The sequence below is a fragment of the Sus scrofa genome, chromosome 1 (assembly GCF_054392235.1).
Source record: "Sus scrofa isolate SSC_HxYL_T2T_F1_AM1 chromosome 1, Sscrofa_HxYL_maternal_Yorkshire_Landrace_v2.0, whole genome shotgun sequence".
Lineage (NCBI taxonomy): Eukaryota > Metazoa > Chordata > Mammalia > Artiodactyla > Suidae > Sus > Sus scrofa.
Genome location: NC_139383.1, coordinates 41491629 through 41507741, shown reverse-complemented (window position 1 = coordinate 41507741; position 16113 = coordinate 41491629). Strand labels below are relative to the sequence as shown.

Below are 16113 nucleotides of genomic sequence, written 5' to 3'. Positions count from 1 at the left end.
CTACTCCAATCACACTTTCACTCCAACCACTCCTCTGACAACGTTTTGTTAATGATCTCCATATTGCTAAATCCCATATTCAACCATTTGCCTTTATTTTACATGAACCAAAAGCAGCATTTAATACAATTGATCCTTCCCTCTTGGAAACACTTTCTTCCCTTGGTTTCAAAGACACCACACTTCATCAGTGGTTCTTTTTCTATCTTCTGTGTTTGTAACCTCACATTGGCCTTTTAATATTGTTGAGCTCCAAAACTTAAGTTTTTGGCTTTCTCCTCTATTTACACTTATATCCACATACATAGCTATAAAACCAAGCATATATGGGCTCTCTAATATTCATGTCCTGTCCCCTGAACTTCGAACTCATATTTCCAGTTGGTTTTGAACTATCATGTAGATGTCTAGTAGACACTTCCAATATAACATTCGTGAGACTAAATTCTCAACAGACAACAAAACAAACAATAAATTAATAAGTAAATAAATAAAGCCCATGCTCTATTTGTTGCCTTTTACATCCTCTCTTGTAGTCAACATTAATTCCATCAGAAAAGTTACACTAGCTCTACATTTACAATACATCCAGAATTTAACTTCTTCTACCATGTCTATTGTTATCACTTTGATATGACCTACCATAATCTCTCGCCTGGATTAGAAAAATTACTTTCAGTTATTTTACCAAAAAAAAAGATCATGGGAGTTCCTGCTGTGGCGCAATGAGATGAGTGGTGTCTCTAGAGCACTGGGATGCAGGTTCAATCCCTGGCCTGGGACAGCGGGTTAAAGATCTGGCGCCGCCTCAGCTGTGGCATAGATCACAACTGCAGCTCAGATGGGATTCCTGGCCTGGGAGCTCCATATACCGCTGGGAGGTCAAAAGGAAAAAAAAGAGAGAGAGAAGAGAGATCATGGATGCTATATTCTCTCATATGTTGAATGGTCTGGTATCTATAATTGAACAAGAAACTTCTCTCATTCCCTCAATGTAGAAAGTACTCAACTGTCTTTTGGCAGTGACTGAATTGCTCTTCGTTCACCTCATTATTAAGTAATTTGTTTTATTCAACCTAGATGCCTAGATTCCTAGAGTTCTTAGTAAATGGACTTACATGAGTTTTTTTTTGTTTTGTTTTGTTTTTGGCTACACCCATGATATGCGGAAATTCCCAGGCGAGGGACTGAACCCACACCACAGTAGCAACCCAAGCTGCTGCAGTGACACCACCAGATCCTTAACCCACTGCTCCACAGGGAACTCCTGAACTTAAGTCTTAATGTTGATTATGCTATACCAAGAGATCCCAGAATAACACAAGTTCCTTTGATTTTCAAATCCAGTTCTCCATTTATTTTAGAAAAATTATTAAATTATATTTCTATTATAGTATCTCAGTTTTTTGGATTTTCTAACAATTATTTGGCTTTTAACTTGTGTAAAATTGCCTCTTTCATCTTCATTTATTCTCATTATACCACACTTTTCCTCTGAATTCAGAACTCAATTGTGAATAATATATAGTCTATTGCATTTATATATAGTATATATCTTAGTTCTATAATCAACTCATTATGATATATTATTACATCAATTAATTATTTACTAAAATAAGTTTTATAACTTCTGTAGGAAAAAAAAAAAGCATTTTTCCCCCTCTCATTGGGTAATATTTGTTCACTCTCTGAGATTTTTGTTGCCTTTTCCTTTTCTTTCTTTTTTTTTTCTGGAAAGTTTGTTTAATTGTAAGAATATTATTTTCTTCTTTTTCATGCATAATATTAGCAACTTAGTCAAAAAATTTTTTCCCTTGTAATGAGGGTGAATTTTCCTTGACACTGGTCATACTTTACCTTATAGCTGGTTGACACTCTCTTGAGCTACAGTTTGAGAACTAGAATTTTGCTATTATATATTCTTGTGGTATTTTAAATCTTTGGGCAATTAGAGACAAAAAAACTGTACTGTTTGAGTGCAGACTGTTTTGAACAGCCAGGTCACTGCTCTCTTTTTTGAGATTTTACTAAGTGTCTTCAGCAGAATTCATTTCACTAAGCTCAAATTATATTACTCTGGTAGAAGGATCCACTTGGATTTTTGACCATTCTCCTGGAATACAGTGACCCCTGGTGGTTCTTCCTGCCTCTGCTGAGAGCCTTATACATTGCCAATAGCATAGACACGTTTCTGTTAAGGAGCTTTCCTCAGATTTTCTCTGGGATGCCTAATTATCCTCTCAATCTGCTTCTCTAAGTATTTTTAGAATGTTTTCAATTCATTCTCTTTTCTTTTTATGGCATTTGAGAAACAGAGACAGGGATGAGGGTTAAACTGAATCATACCAGAGAGAAACAGTTGCTTTTCAAAATGTATTTTATAAGGTTGAATCACTTTGCATATTTGAATGCTTCTAGGGTATTCATTGCTGGTTATGCCAGATAATGGTGGTTGTCCACCTTGATTATATCTTCTTCATTTCTTCCTTAGTAGTAGAACATTTGCTCTATTATCGTCTTCATAGCTTCTCAGAAGAGAATCACAGGTGCCAGCATCTGCTATAGCTAAGTGTAGGCACGTCACTAATTTTTGGTTAAAATAATGTAAGAAGAATTATTTTTCTGGTACTTTTTACTAAACTTACTTAAAAGATAGAATAGTTCTCTTAGCTATTTTCTCACCTCTTCATCCTGCTGCTGGTCTAATACAAGGAGGTGATGAATGGAACTCTATAGTCACCAATTTAAAATCTGAGAACAAGAGTCACATTTTAGGGATGAAGGAGTCAAATGCTGGAATAAGCCTGTGTCACTGGCAATTTCATGAACCCACCAGAATTCTCTTACATGGGAAAAATAAAAAGTACATTGTAAAAATCTATTATTATTGGGGCTTTTTTTTAATCACAGAGTTAAACATAATCCTAAATAATATGTTGGCTTTACACATTTCTTCCCACTGTTTTGAGTACTGGACTAGGGGAGATTTTGTGATTCAGTTTTGTTCCTAGATTATCACTTAATGCTTAATTTTTAAGCCAATGTTTGTGTAGTGTTTTGTTACTTTTAAAGTATTTCATATATATGTAGGTTTAAATTTATGTACAGTATATAATTTAATGTATATGCACATTGTATATAATTAGTATATATTGCATAATATATATTATATAATTTTGTTAAGCTTTCAAACTTTTGGACATAAAATTTATCGTAATAGTCCTTTAATATGTTCTAATCTCTTCTATGTCTACATTTCTGTTCCTTTTTTCATTCCTAATTTTTTGTTTGTGTCTTCTTTTATCATAAAATTTGTCTATTTTTAAATTTTTCTATGAAAGAAAATTTTGGCTTTTTCATATTATTTTAATTGTTTCCTATTTCATTAATTTCAGTTCTTACCTTTATTGTCTCCTTTTTTCTCCTTTCTCTGGATTTAACTGTTTTATCTTTAACTTCTTAATTTAGATTCCTAGTTCATTAAGTTTTAGCCATTTCCTTTCTAATTTTGCTGCTTTAGATTTTTTTCTTTACGATACCAATATTGTTCTGTCCACATATTTTGATATGTTCTATCTTCCTTATTATTTGGTTAGAATTATTTTTACATTTCATCATGAGTTCCTGAGATGCTCATAAACAACAACTGGAAATGAAAGAAATCATGTGCACATCTAACCTAGATTTAAAACCATTAATTTGTCCTTCAATCTGCTTTCATAATGCACCACTTATCTGACTCAGGGAAGAAAATACCTTAAAATGATTCAATTGTTTTTTTTTAACGTATAAATAGTTTAGAAATGTATGTGTGTTAATGTCCAAACATGAGGGCAGGGGCAAATTTATATTTTATCATTGATTTCTAAACAAATTGTGCTATGTTCAGAAAACATGATCTAATGTTATACCTATGTTATTTAAAATATGTTGATGCTTGATTTGTAGACAAGCAAATGGTCATTTTGTTAATGTTTGTTCTGTAACTGTTACATATTATGTTCTATATAAGTAGGGGTATGATAGGACCAACTGGCTTAAGTGAATTCAAGTAATGCCTATTGCCCCAATGTAATCATTTATAGTACATCTCTCATGCACAAAAGTGTACCATAAATTAATTTTTCCATTGTAAGCATTATTGTATTATAAAATCAAACATAAACTTGGGTTTCTTGGTTATAAAATTCAAGTCTTTGGTATCTTAACTAAATTTTTTGCCATTTTATCTCCTAATAAGTGAGAGAGAGTTGTTGAACTCTCCCACTATGGTGGTACATTTATCGATTTCTTCCTGCAATTCTATTCCTTTCTGCTTTATTTATGCTCAAGGTATTTTATTAGATACACTGATGTTTACAATTGTCATAGCTTCCAAATGGGTTGAATCTTTTCTTTTTTCACTGATTCTTTTCTAACTCATTATTGTCTTTATTAGCCATTTTAGCTAAAAAAATAACTTAGCCACAAAACTTTACCTTACTTTGTATTTTCTTGGTTTACATGTTTGTTTGTTTTTACTTTCAAACTTTTTGTTTTATATTTAATATGCGAAAACAAAGGCAAGAAACCAAGTATCCTGAAAAAAGAGACTATGTATTTAAGGTTACCACTCTGTAAGAGAGACAAAACTCAGTATCAGGTTGGGCCGATTCAAAATTCCCTATTGTCTTCAATAATAATTACAACATTGATTTAGTTCCCAAATGAACCAGGTGCTATACTAAAAGTTTTATACATATATATACAAAGTCCCTGCTATTCCCATTAAACTCGAGCCCTCTTCAGATCATGCATGGCATTAGTATGTGATAAATGTTCTAATATATATTAAATGATAAAACAAGGGAATCATTTGAAGGTATTTTCTTCCTTGTACCAGATAATGGTGCATTATGAAAGCAGATTGAAAGAAAAATTAATGGTTTTAAATCTAGGTTAGATGTGCACATGATTTCTTCCATTTCCAGCTGTTGCTGGTGCACACTTCAGGTCAGCCAGTCTGCACTTTGGTACCTCTCAGATAGGAAGAACATGTGTGTGTTGCTATTTTTGAAACTGCTAAGAGTGATAGGGACAGTCCCCTGGTGTGAAACTCATCAGAAATTCAACTCTTTTATTTAACCTACAATCTCAGCCATTTATGAAACTGCTGGTTTGATATCAGAGCCTCAAATGATACTTCTCAGGAAGCTGCTCCAAAGGCCAGATCCCATGGAACTGGAAAGGCTCCTTGCTTTTTCCTTTCTTTCTTTTTTTAACTCTGTGTTTAGATTAGACCTGATTTGTAATTGGAAGACTCCAAAGTCTCCTAGATTGACACTTTTTAGCAGTCATGCAGAAAGGACAGCACAAGGTCCATCTGAATAACCTTGACATTTATTTACCTTCATCTGACTTTCTGTTTTCAGCCCCTCAAACCTAATTTTTTGAGCCTAGTGCTCAAAAAGAAGGGGAAAAAAATATGTAAAGCCCAAGAGAATTATGTCCTTACCTTGCTTCTCTCTGAAAAACAGCCGTCGTATTTACTTATTAACAGCACGGCTGCTACCTCCAATGGCTGTTGAGTGACAAGTTCTTAGGGCAGGATGATCGTCCCCCCGCCCCAAAACCCCTTCTGCCCAAGGCAAGGAAGCTATAGGACTTTTCCACTAGCTCATTACTGGGGTCATTTTGTTAAGATCCTACTTGAACCTTAGCTCATTCACTTATTCAACCGATTTTATTCACTGTCTGGTAGGAAGACACATAAGGAATCACAACGAATTTTTAAAAAGAGAAAGAGAAGTATAACATCAGAGACAACACAGACTAATATAAATACAGCGAATTCTCTAATATAACAGATATCCTGCTACTGAGTTCCCTGTCTATTATTCATGCTCATTGCTGGTATCCCCACTGTAGGAAGTCACTATCAATTATTGGATGTCCATATTTACCGTGCTGTACTTGAACCAACATTCTCTTGACTCCTGCTCTCAGATGCCATTCACAGTAATCTTTAGGGCAGTGACCACATCTGTCTTGCTTAACCCTGTGTTCACAGCAACTAGCAGAGTGCCTGCATGGTTACATGTTCAATAAATATCTACTAAGTGTAGAAGCAAAGACTAATCTTAGAACTGGCATGAACCATTGCTAAGCACTCAAATCCCATCTTTTTCCTAGCCTACACTACCACATCCTCATTACATCTCTGTTTCGGCTCACATGCCTGTGTGGCCACACCTGTCACTCCTAGGCATGCTCCCTCTTTTCCATTCTCTGACTCCGTACTCCTTTGCAATTCCCATAGCTGGTCTTCTACCTGACTCTGACATCTTCCTTAAAGACTCAAAGCTGTTGAGAACACAAAGCCTGCTGTGGAAGACAGCCAGATCTTCTGGAAAGGAAATAGCATACTAGTAGGTATTTGACAGTCTTGCCTTTGTAAATAATAAGTGATTTGACATTCAAGACTATTTAAGGAGATGTGTATGGAAGAAGAGCTGGCTGCCAGGGAGATTTAATTAGCACAAAGGTCATGGCTATGCTGCACATATTTTTGTAAGATACCATATCTAATTGTTAGGCAGCTAGATTGTGCTTCCAGACTGTTGGGGTTTTTTGGTTTAATGAGACAGTGCAGTGTGTCTTCACAGTTCGCTGACCATTGTTTGAAGCATTGTGATGATAACCGCTTTAAAGTTATTGAGTTTGAGTTTGAGTTTAAATAAATTATACAGAGGTCAAAGAACACACATTGGGTTTTTCATAAACAGCCAGACTAGCAAATCACAGCTTCTGAGGGAAAGAAACATGTTTTAAAACACTCATACCCTCTATCTCACTGCTGGGCTTTTCTTTAGGCCTTCCATTATTTTGTAAAAATAAATGCTTTCTGTAAATGACCCCTTTAAACTTCTCATAGGTTACATGAAAATTTTCAGATATCTTTTATTTCATTAGATTAGGACTAAGTAATATGTACTGAATTTTAGCTGGACATATACTTTGAACTATAAGGCTAAACAGTAAGAATATTCAATTTATTTTCAAATAGAGAAGGAAACCAATCACTGAAACATCCTTATATACATCTTGTCATTTTCTATAGACTACAAAAATTGCAAGTATTTGAAAATCATCAGTGTCGCTTTGTAAACCTTATTTCTGGTATCTTCCCAGTTTACATACTAAACACAGTTAAAATTAGATAATGACATTTAAATAAGCAGTATCTTCATAAAAGGAAAGTGGGTAACTGACCTCCAATTATTTTCCAGACTTTATTTTAGAGGCTTCCATATATGATCCTATTTATTTTGTACCACAATATTATCATATTGTACCATTATCCATATTTCAAATGTGAGGAAACTGAAGGACAGAGGGGTTAAGAAATATGCCTTAAATGATACAGCTAGCAAAAGAGAGTCCCATGACTTAAATTACAAAGGGTGGGTTGCTTATACTTTATCTCATTCTTTAAATTTCAAATTTTACCCAATTTCCCAGTTGCTACTCATAGAAATAACTGTACAACTTAGAAAGGGAAGATATATCTGTTTAAAATATTAGAAAAGCTCAGACTCAAAGCTATCCTCTAAACAGAACAAAATATTTTAATAAGACTTAATTCCAGGTATAATTTAGTCTACCATTCTAAGATTATTAGAGAAGCAAATATCCCTCTAATTCTTCTAACACTCTAATAAGAGTTTGTTACTCAACTATCTTATCTTTATCCCCATTAAGTTTAAATATTTTTGTTCCTGACTCTTCAAGCCTCCTCTCAACTGTTTTAGTAAATGAATCTTCCATTTTCATATAGTTCTAAATTGTGTAGGGAGTGAGGAAATGGAAGAAGACAGGACAAATAAGAGGGAAGATGAGGGAAAGGCAGGAAAAGCTGGGAGCTGGCTGGGTCAATCAAAGGGCTTTTAAGAACATAATTACCTTTCTCAAAAATTGGTTGAGCAGCACACAAACTTATGCTTCACAGGCATTTCTGTATTTTCAGTAATGTTAGAGAAAAAAGTGCTTTATGTAAATAAATTAGTTTGAAGAAGTGGTTAAAGCTAAGCTGAATTAGGTTAATGCCTAACATATTTAGAGAACATAAGGCCCTGAGAATTCAAAAACATTTCAGTACTTTGGACTCCTCTAACCATGGATAAAATTCCAAGTGACCTTAACTAACTAAAAATGCACTGGAGAGCCCTCCCAGCCATGGCCACACACATGTTAGAGACAGGCATAAGAAGAACTGGTTTATCTCTCTTTATGGTTACAAAAAAAGTATGTGTTGAAAATGTACATGTACGGCTAGAATCAAGATGGCAGAGGAGAGGGACATGGAGCTGACCTCCCACAAATATATAAAAAAAAAAAATTACGTGTAGAATGATTCTCACAGAGCATATACTGAATGCTGGCAGAAGTCCTCAGACTTCTTCCAAAAAGGGCAAAAAAACCTCTCCATACTTGGGTAGAATAGAAGGGTGAAAAAAAAGATGCAGGGGGAGGGAAGAGAGAAAAAGGAATCAGAACAAGACCAGCACTCCTAAAAAGGAGCTGTGAAAGAGGAAAGGCATCCACACCCTTGGAGGCCATGTGACTGGCAGGGAGATCAGCAGGAACAGAGAAAAGCATGGTAGCCTTGTCTTAGGAAAGCAAAGCAAATAGCTGCACAGAGACATTCAAGAATATGGGCGGGGGGAACTATGACTTTTCTGGAGGTCAGTGCTGGGGAGAGGACTAGGATTGGGTGCATGGAAACAGCCTGAGGGGGCTAAGGAGTTGTGTGTCACAGCCAGAGGAGTATGAGAGGAGGCCTGGGCCTGCCAGAGAAGCAGGGTATGATTGTTGGGGAATGCAGGAGGAGGGGGCAGCAGAACAACCACAAAACTTACTCTGCACACACAAAGGCTCTCAGACATTAGGGCAACTCTTGTGTGTGCCACAGCGTTGGGTGGAAGCAGCTACAGCCATCTCAGATTCCATAGGCATGGCCTGCAACTGCCTACTGCCCCCACCACACCAGGGACTAACACCACTTCAGAGGGTCCTGCAAATGGGTGCCACCTGTCAACCAGGTGGCTCCCTGGGAACATGCAGCCCATCATCACCACTTCTGCAAAGGGTCCTGCAACCAGGTACCACCCTCGGCCTATATGTCCCCATGGGTCAGTGCCACGGACAAGGGCCTCGTGACCAGGTGCTGCCTGCAGGTACCACCAATTGCTCCCACATCCCTGGAAGCATGTATAGGCCATGAACCTGCACAAACACTATCAAGGAGATAACAGCTTTCAAACACTGAAGAATCAAACAGCAGGCATCCAAACAGAATGCAGCCCTCATGCCCCTCAAATAGTAAATCCACACAAGTTACCCAGGGATGCTCCCACATGTAAATATCTCCAACACTAGAGTAGATAACTGTTTCCCCTAAACTCACAGAGTAAGAAAAATATAAGCAAAATGAAGAAGCACAGGAACTATTCCCAAATAAAAAAACAGGACAATTCCCCTGAAGAGGCAAACAATGAAACAGACCTCTGCAATCTAACAGACACTGAGTTCAAAAAGGAAGTAATGAAAATACTGAAAGATTTAAGAATGGCTATTGACAACAATGCAGATTCCTGAAAAAAGGAAATAGAAACTATGAGGAGGATCCAAGAAAATTAGAAAATCCATTTGCCAAGATGAAAGCTGAGCTAAAGGCAATGCATAGCAAAATGAATAATGCAGAGGAATGGATAAGTGACTTGGAAGATAGAAAAAATGGAAATCATCCACTCAGGACAACAGATATAAAGCCAAATTGAAAAAAAATGAAATAAGAGACCTATGAGATAATTTAAAGCATGGCAATCTATGCATAATAGGGATCTCAGAAGGAGAAGAAAAAGAAAGGGGAATTGAAAAATGTATTTAAAGAAATGATGGCTGAATGTTTCCCAGAGCTAAAAAAGGAAACCTATATCCAGGCACAGGAAGCACAGAGAGCTTCCAACATGATGAATTCAAACAGACCTACACCAAGACGTATTATTATAAAAATGGCAAAAGTTAAAGATAAATAAATCATCCAACCAAAACAAGAAAGGAACAAAGAGAAGCATAGAACCAACTGGAAAACAGGTTTAAAATGGCAATAAATACATATTTAACAATAATTACCTTAAATGTAAATGGACAGAATGCTCCAATGAAAAGACACAGAGTGGCAGACTGGATAAAAAAAAAAACAAGAGCCTACAACATGCTGCCTACAAGAGACCTACCTTAAGACATAGAGAAAAAGTAGGGGGATGGAAAAAGATAGTCCATGTGAATGTAAATGATAAGAAAGTGGGAATCACAATGTTCATATCAGGCAAAATGGACTTTAAAGCAAAGGCCATAAAGAATGACAAAGAAGGACTATTTAATGATAAAAAGATCAATTCAGAAAAGGATATTACTTTCCACAATATATATGGCGCTAAGATAGGAGCACCCAAACATATACAGTAAATACTAACAGACATAAAAGAATAAATTGGTGTATGATCTTTTTTATATATTGTTGATTTGGTTGGCTAAAATTTTGTTGAGAATTTTTGGATCTATATTCATCAAAGATATTGGCCTATACTATTCTTTTTTAGTGGTATCTTTGTCGGGTTTTAGAATTAGGGTAATGGTGGCATCATAGAATGATTTGGGGAGTGTTCTTTCTTCTTCAACCTTTTGAAAAAGTTTAAGGAGGATGGGTATAAGTTCCTTCTTGTATGTTTGGCAGAATTCACCTGTGAAGTGATCAGGTCCTGGAGTTTTATTTGTAGGGAGTGTTTTTATGACATATTCAATTTCATTTCTAGTAATCAGTTTCTTCAATTGATCTATTTCTTCCTGATTCACTTTTGGCAGGCTGTAAGATTCTAGAAAGTTGTCCATTTCTTCCAGGTTGTCAAATTTGTTGGCATACAATTGTTCATAGTATTCTCTCATGGTTTTTGTATTTCTGTAGTATCTGTTGTATCTTCTTTTTTATTTCTTATTTTATTTGGGTCTTTTCTCTCTTCTCCTTGGTGAGTGTTGCCAGAGGTTTGTCAATTTTGTCTACCTTTCAAAGAACAAGCTCTTGGTTTTATTGATTTTTTTCTATTCTTTTTTAATCTCTATTTTATTGATTTCTTCTTTGACCTTTATGATTTCCATCCTTCTGCTGACTTTAGGATTTGTTTGTTCTTGTTTTTCTAATTCATTTAGGTGGTGGGTTAAGTTGTCAATTTGAGATTTTTCTTCTTTTTTGAGGAAGGCCTGTATCACTATGAATTTCCCTCTGAGCACTGCTTCTGCAGCATCCCATAGATTTCGAGTGGTTGTGTCATTATCATTTGTCTCGAGGTATTTTTTAACTTCCTTCTTGATTTTCTCATTGACCCATTGGTTTTATTAGTAGCATGATGTTTAGTCTCCATGTAGTCAGGTTTTTTTCTCATTTCTTTTCCTGTAGTTAATTTCTAGTTTCATGCCACTGTGATAAGAGAAGATACTTGAAATAATTTCTATACTCTTAAATTTGCTGAGGTTAGCTTTGTGCCCAGGATGTGATCAATTCTTGAGAATGTTCCATGTGCACTTGAGAAGAATGTATATCTGATTTTTTTGCATGTAATGTCCTGAGAATGTCAATGAAGTCTAACTTTTCTATTGTACTCTTTAGGATCTCTTTTGCCTGATTGATTTTCTGTCTTAGGGATCTGTCCATTGATGTGAGTGGGATTTTAAAGTCTCCTATTATTATTGTAATCCCATCAATTTCTCCTTTTATGTCTGTTAGTATTTTTTGGAGGTATCTGGGTGATCCTATATTAGGGGCATATATATTGATGATTATAATATCCTCTTCTTGATTGGATCCTTTAACCATTAAATAGTGTCTTTCTTTGTATTTCTTTATGGTCTTCATTTTAAAGTCTATTTTGTCTGATATGAGTATTGCAACTCCTCCTTTCCTGTCATATTCTTTGGCATGAAATATCTTTTCCCATGCCCTCACTTTCAATCTATATGTGTCCTTTGATCTAAGGTGATTTTCTTGTATACAGCAGATTGAAGGTTTTTGCTTTTTTATCCAATCTGCCACTCTGTGTCTTTTGATTTGAGCATTCAGTCCATTGACATTTAAGGTGATTATTGATAGATATGCATTTATTGCCACTTTAAACCTTGTTTACCAGTTGATTCTATGTTTCCCTTTTCTTCTTTTCTTTTTTGGGTTGGATGGTTTCCATTTATTTTATGCTTGAATACTTTTCAGTTTTCGTGAAAGTAATGTTCAGTTTCACAAGGATGGTTCAAAATACGCAAATCAATAAACGTCATACACCACATTAACAAAAGAAAAGTCAAAAACCACATGATCATTTCAATAGAGGCAGAAAAAGTATTTGACAAGTCCAACATCCATTCATGATCAAAACTCTTACCAAAGTGGGTAAAAAGGGAACACTCCTTAACATAATCAAAGTGGGTAAAAAGGGAACACTCCTTAATATAATCAAAGCCACAGCAAACATAATACTCAATGGAGAAAAACTAAATGCCTTCCCACTAAAATCTGGAACAAGACAAGGATGTCCGCTCTCACCACTGTTATTCAACATAATATTGGAAGTCTTAGCCACAGCAATCAGACAAACAAAAGAAACATAATAGGAAGAGAAGAGGTAAAACTGTCACTGTATGCAGATGACATGATACTATATATAGAAAACCCTAAGAACTTAACCCAAAAACTACTCAAACTGATCAACAAATTCAGCAAAGTAGGGGGATATAAAATTAACATTTAGAAGTTAATCACATTTCTGTATATTAACAATGAAATATTAGGAAAGGAATACAAAATACAATTCCTTTTAAAATTGCACACACCCCCCAAGGATATACAATGGAGAAAGGACAGCTTGTTCAATAAGTGGTGCTGGGAAAACTGGACAGCCACATGGAAAAGAAGGAAATTAGAACACTCCCTAACACCATACACAAAAAGAAACTCCAAATGGATTAAAGACCTAGATATAAGACCAAACACTATCAAACTCCTAGAGGAAAACATAGGCCAAACACTCTCTGACATAAACAACAGCAACATCTTCTCAGATCCACCTCTCCGAGTACTGACAATAAAAAGAAAAATAAACAAATGGGATCTACTCAAACTGAAAAGTTTCTGCACAGCAAAGGAAACCCTAAACAACACAAAAAGACAACCCACAGAAGGGGAGAAAATCTTAGCAAGTGAATCGACAGACAAGGGATTCATCAACAAATGACTGGGTTAGGAAGATGTGGTATATATACACAATGGAATACTACTCATCCATAAAAAAGAACAAAATAATGCCATTTGCAGCAACATGGATGGAACTAGAGACTCTCATACTGAGTGAAGTAAGTCAGAAAGAGAAAGATAAATACCATATGATATCACTTCTATCTGGAATCTAATATATGGTGCAAATGAATCTTTCCACAGAAAAGAAATTCATGGACTTGGAGAATAGACTTGTGGGTTGCCAAGGTGGGGGGGAGGGAGTGGGGTGGATTGGAAGCTTGGAGTTAATAGATGCAGACTCTTGCCTTTAGAATGGATTAGTAATGAGATTCTGCTGTGTAGCACTGGGAACTATGTCTAGACACTTATCATGGAGCATGATAGTGTGAGAAAAAATAATGTGTACATGTAAGTATAACTTGGTCCCCATGCTGTACAGTTTAAAAAAAATTGTACTGGGGTAAAGTTAAATTAGTTAAAATTAAAAATAAAAGAAGAAATTGATAGGAATACAATATTAGTAGGAGACTGTAACATACCATTCACATCAATGGACAGTTCTTCTAGATAAAATATCATCAAGGGAACAGAGATCCCAAATGACACAATAGAATAGTTAAACTTGGTATTTTCATGACATTACATCCAAAAAAAAAAAAAAAACAGAATACACATTCTTTTCAAGTGCACATAGAATATTCTCTAGAACTGATCACATACTGGGGCACAAAATTAACCTCAACAAATTTAAGAGTACAGAAATTATTTCAAACATATTCTCTGACCATGATAGCATGAAACTAGAAATCAAACACAGGAAAACAAATGAGGAAAAAAAACTGACTATATGGAGACTAAATGACATGCTACTAAAAAACCAATGGTTCAATGAGGAAACCAAAAAGGAAATTAAAAAATATATCGAGGCAAACGGCATTGAAAAAACAAGCATACAAAATCTATGGGATGCCACAAAAACAGTTCTTGGATGAAAGTTCACAGTGATACAGGCCTTCCAAAAAATCAAGAAAAATCTCAAATCAACAGCCTAAAACCTAAAACAAAACTGACAAACCTCACCCAGAAGAAAAGAGAACCCAAATAAACAAAAAAAGAAATGAAAAGGGAAAATCTTAATAAATACTACAGATATTAAAAAAGAAACTAATATGAACAATTATATGTCAACAAATTTGATAACCTAAAAGAAATGGACAACTTTCTAGAGACATACAACCCACCAAAAATGAGTCAAGAAGAGATAGATAATTTGAACAAACCTATTACTAGAAATTAAAGTGAATATGCAATTAAAAAAAAACTCCCTATAAACAAAAATCCATGTCCAGATGGCTTCACAGGCAAATTCTACCAAACATACAAAGAATTTATACCAATCCTTCTTAAAGTCTTGCAAAAGATTGAAGAAGGAAAACCCAAAGACATTTGATGAAGCCACCATCATCAGCCTGATATTAAAGCCAGACAAAGAAATTACCAAAAAAAAAAGAAAAACTATAGGCTACTATCTTTGATGAATATGGACACAAAAATTCTCAACAAAATTTTAGCCAATTGAATCCAACAAAACATCAAAAAGATCACAGGCCATGACCAAGTGGGATTAATCCCAAGTGCAAAAATATGTTTCAACATACATAAATCAATGCAATATACCACATTATCAAAAGAAAAGTCGAAAATTACATGGCCATCTCAATAGATGCAGAAAAAGCATTTGACAACCAGAGTGGGTACAGAGGGAACATATCTTAACATAATAAAAGCCATTATGGCAAACTCACAGCCAGTATAATACTCAATAGAGAAAAAATGAAATCCCTCCCCATAAAATCTGGAATAAGACAAATATGCCCACTCTCACCAGTTTCACTCAACATAGTATTGCTAGTCAGGGAAATCAGACAAAAAAAAAAAATACAAATAAATACAAGGTATCCAAATAGGAAGAAAAGGGGAAAGATTGTCACTATATGCAGATGACATGATACTATACTTAGAAAACCCTAAGGACTCCTCATAAAAGCTACTCAATCTGATAAACAAATTCAGCAAAGTAACACTGTATACTAACAGTGAAATATTAAAAATATATATAGAGAAAACAATACCTTTCAAAATCACCCACAAAAAAATAAACACCTAGGAATAAACCTGACCAGGGAGATGAAAGACTCATACTCCTTTTTTTTTTTGTCTTTGTCCTTTTAGGGCCGCACCTGTGGCACATGGAGATTCCCAGGCTAGGGGTCTAATCAGAGCTGTGACCATTGGCCTACGCCACAGCCACAGCAACAGGGGGATCTGAGCCGCATCTGTGACCTACACCACAGCTCACAGCAACACCAGATCCTTAACCCACTGAGTGAGGCCAGGGATCAAACCCACAGCCTCACGGTTCCTAGTCAGATTCATTTCCACTGCACCATGACGGGAATTCCAAGACTTATAAATTTTTAAATTTATATTAATAAAGGAAATCAAAGAGGATTTAAATAAATGGAAAGATATCCTGTGCACCTAGATTAGAAAAATTAATGTTAAAATGGCCACATGACCCAAAACAATCTACAGATTTAATTCTATCCCTATCAAATTACCTATGACATTTTTCACTGAACTAGAACAAAAAATCCCAAAACTTATATGGAACTATAAAAGATCCAAAATTGTCAATGCAATCCTGGGGGGCGGGGGGACAAACACAGGAGGCATAACCGCAGACTTCAGACAATATTACAAAGCTACAGTCATCAACAGAGTGTGGTACT

General features: G+C 35.4%; 1 protein-coding gene and 1 long non-coding RNA gene across 26 annotated transcripts in view; one reads left to right on the top strand and one right to left on the bottom strand.

Moving 5' to 3' along the window:
* Positions 1-8003, bottom strand: part of LOC106507559 (uncharacterized) — a 295098-nt gene extending 287095 nt beyond the window's left edge. For all 23 annotated transcript variants that reach the window (XR_014839943.1, XR_002343114.2, XR_014839948.1 and 20 more), the window contains exon 1: positions 7942-8003. The gene's annotated coding sequence lies outside the window, so the exon portion shown is untranslated. The remainder of the gene's footprint in view (positions 1-7941) is intronic.
* Positions 1-16113, top strand: part of LOC106506546 (uncharacterized) — a 1093182-nt gene that overhangs the window by 854700 nt on the left and 222369 nt on the right. The gene's annotated exons all lie outside the window — the stretch shown is intronic.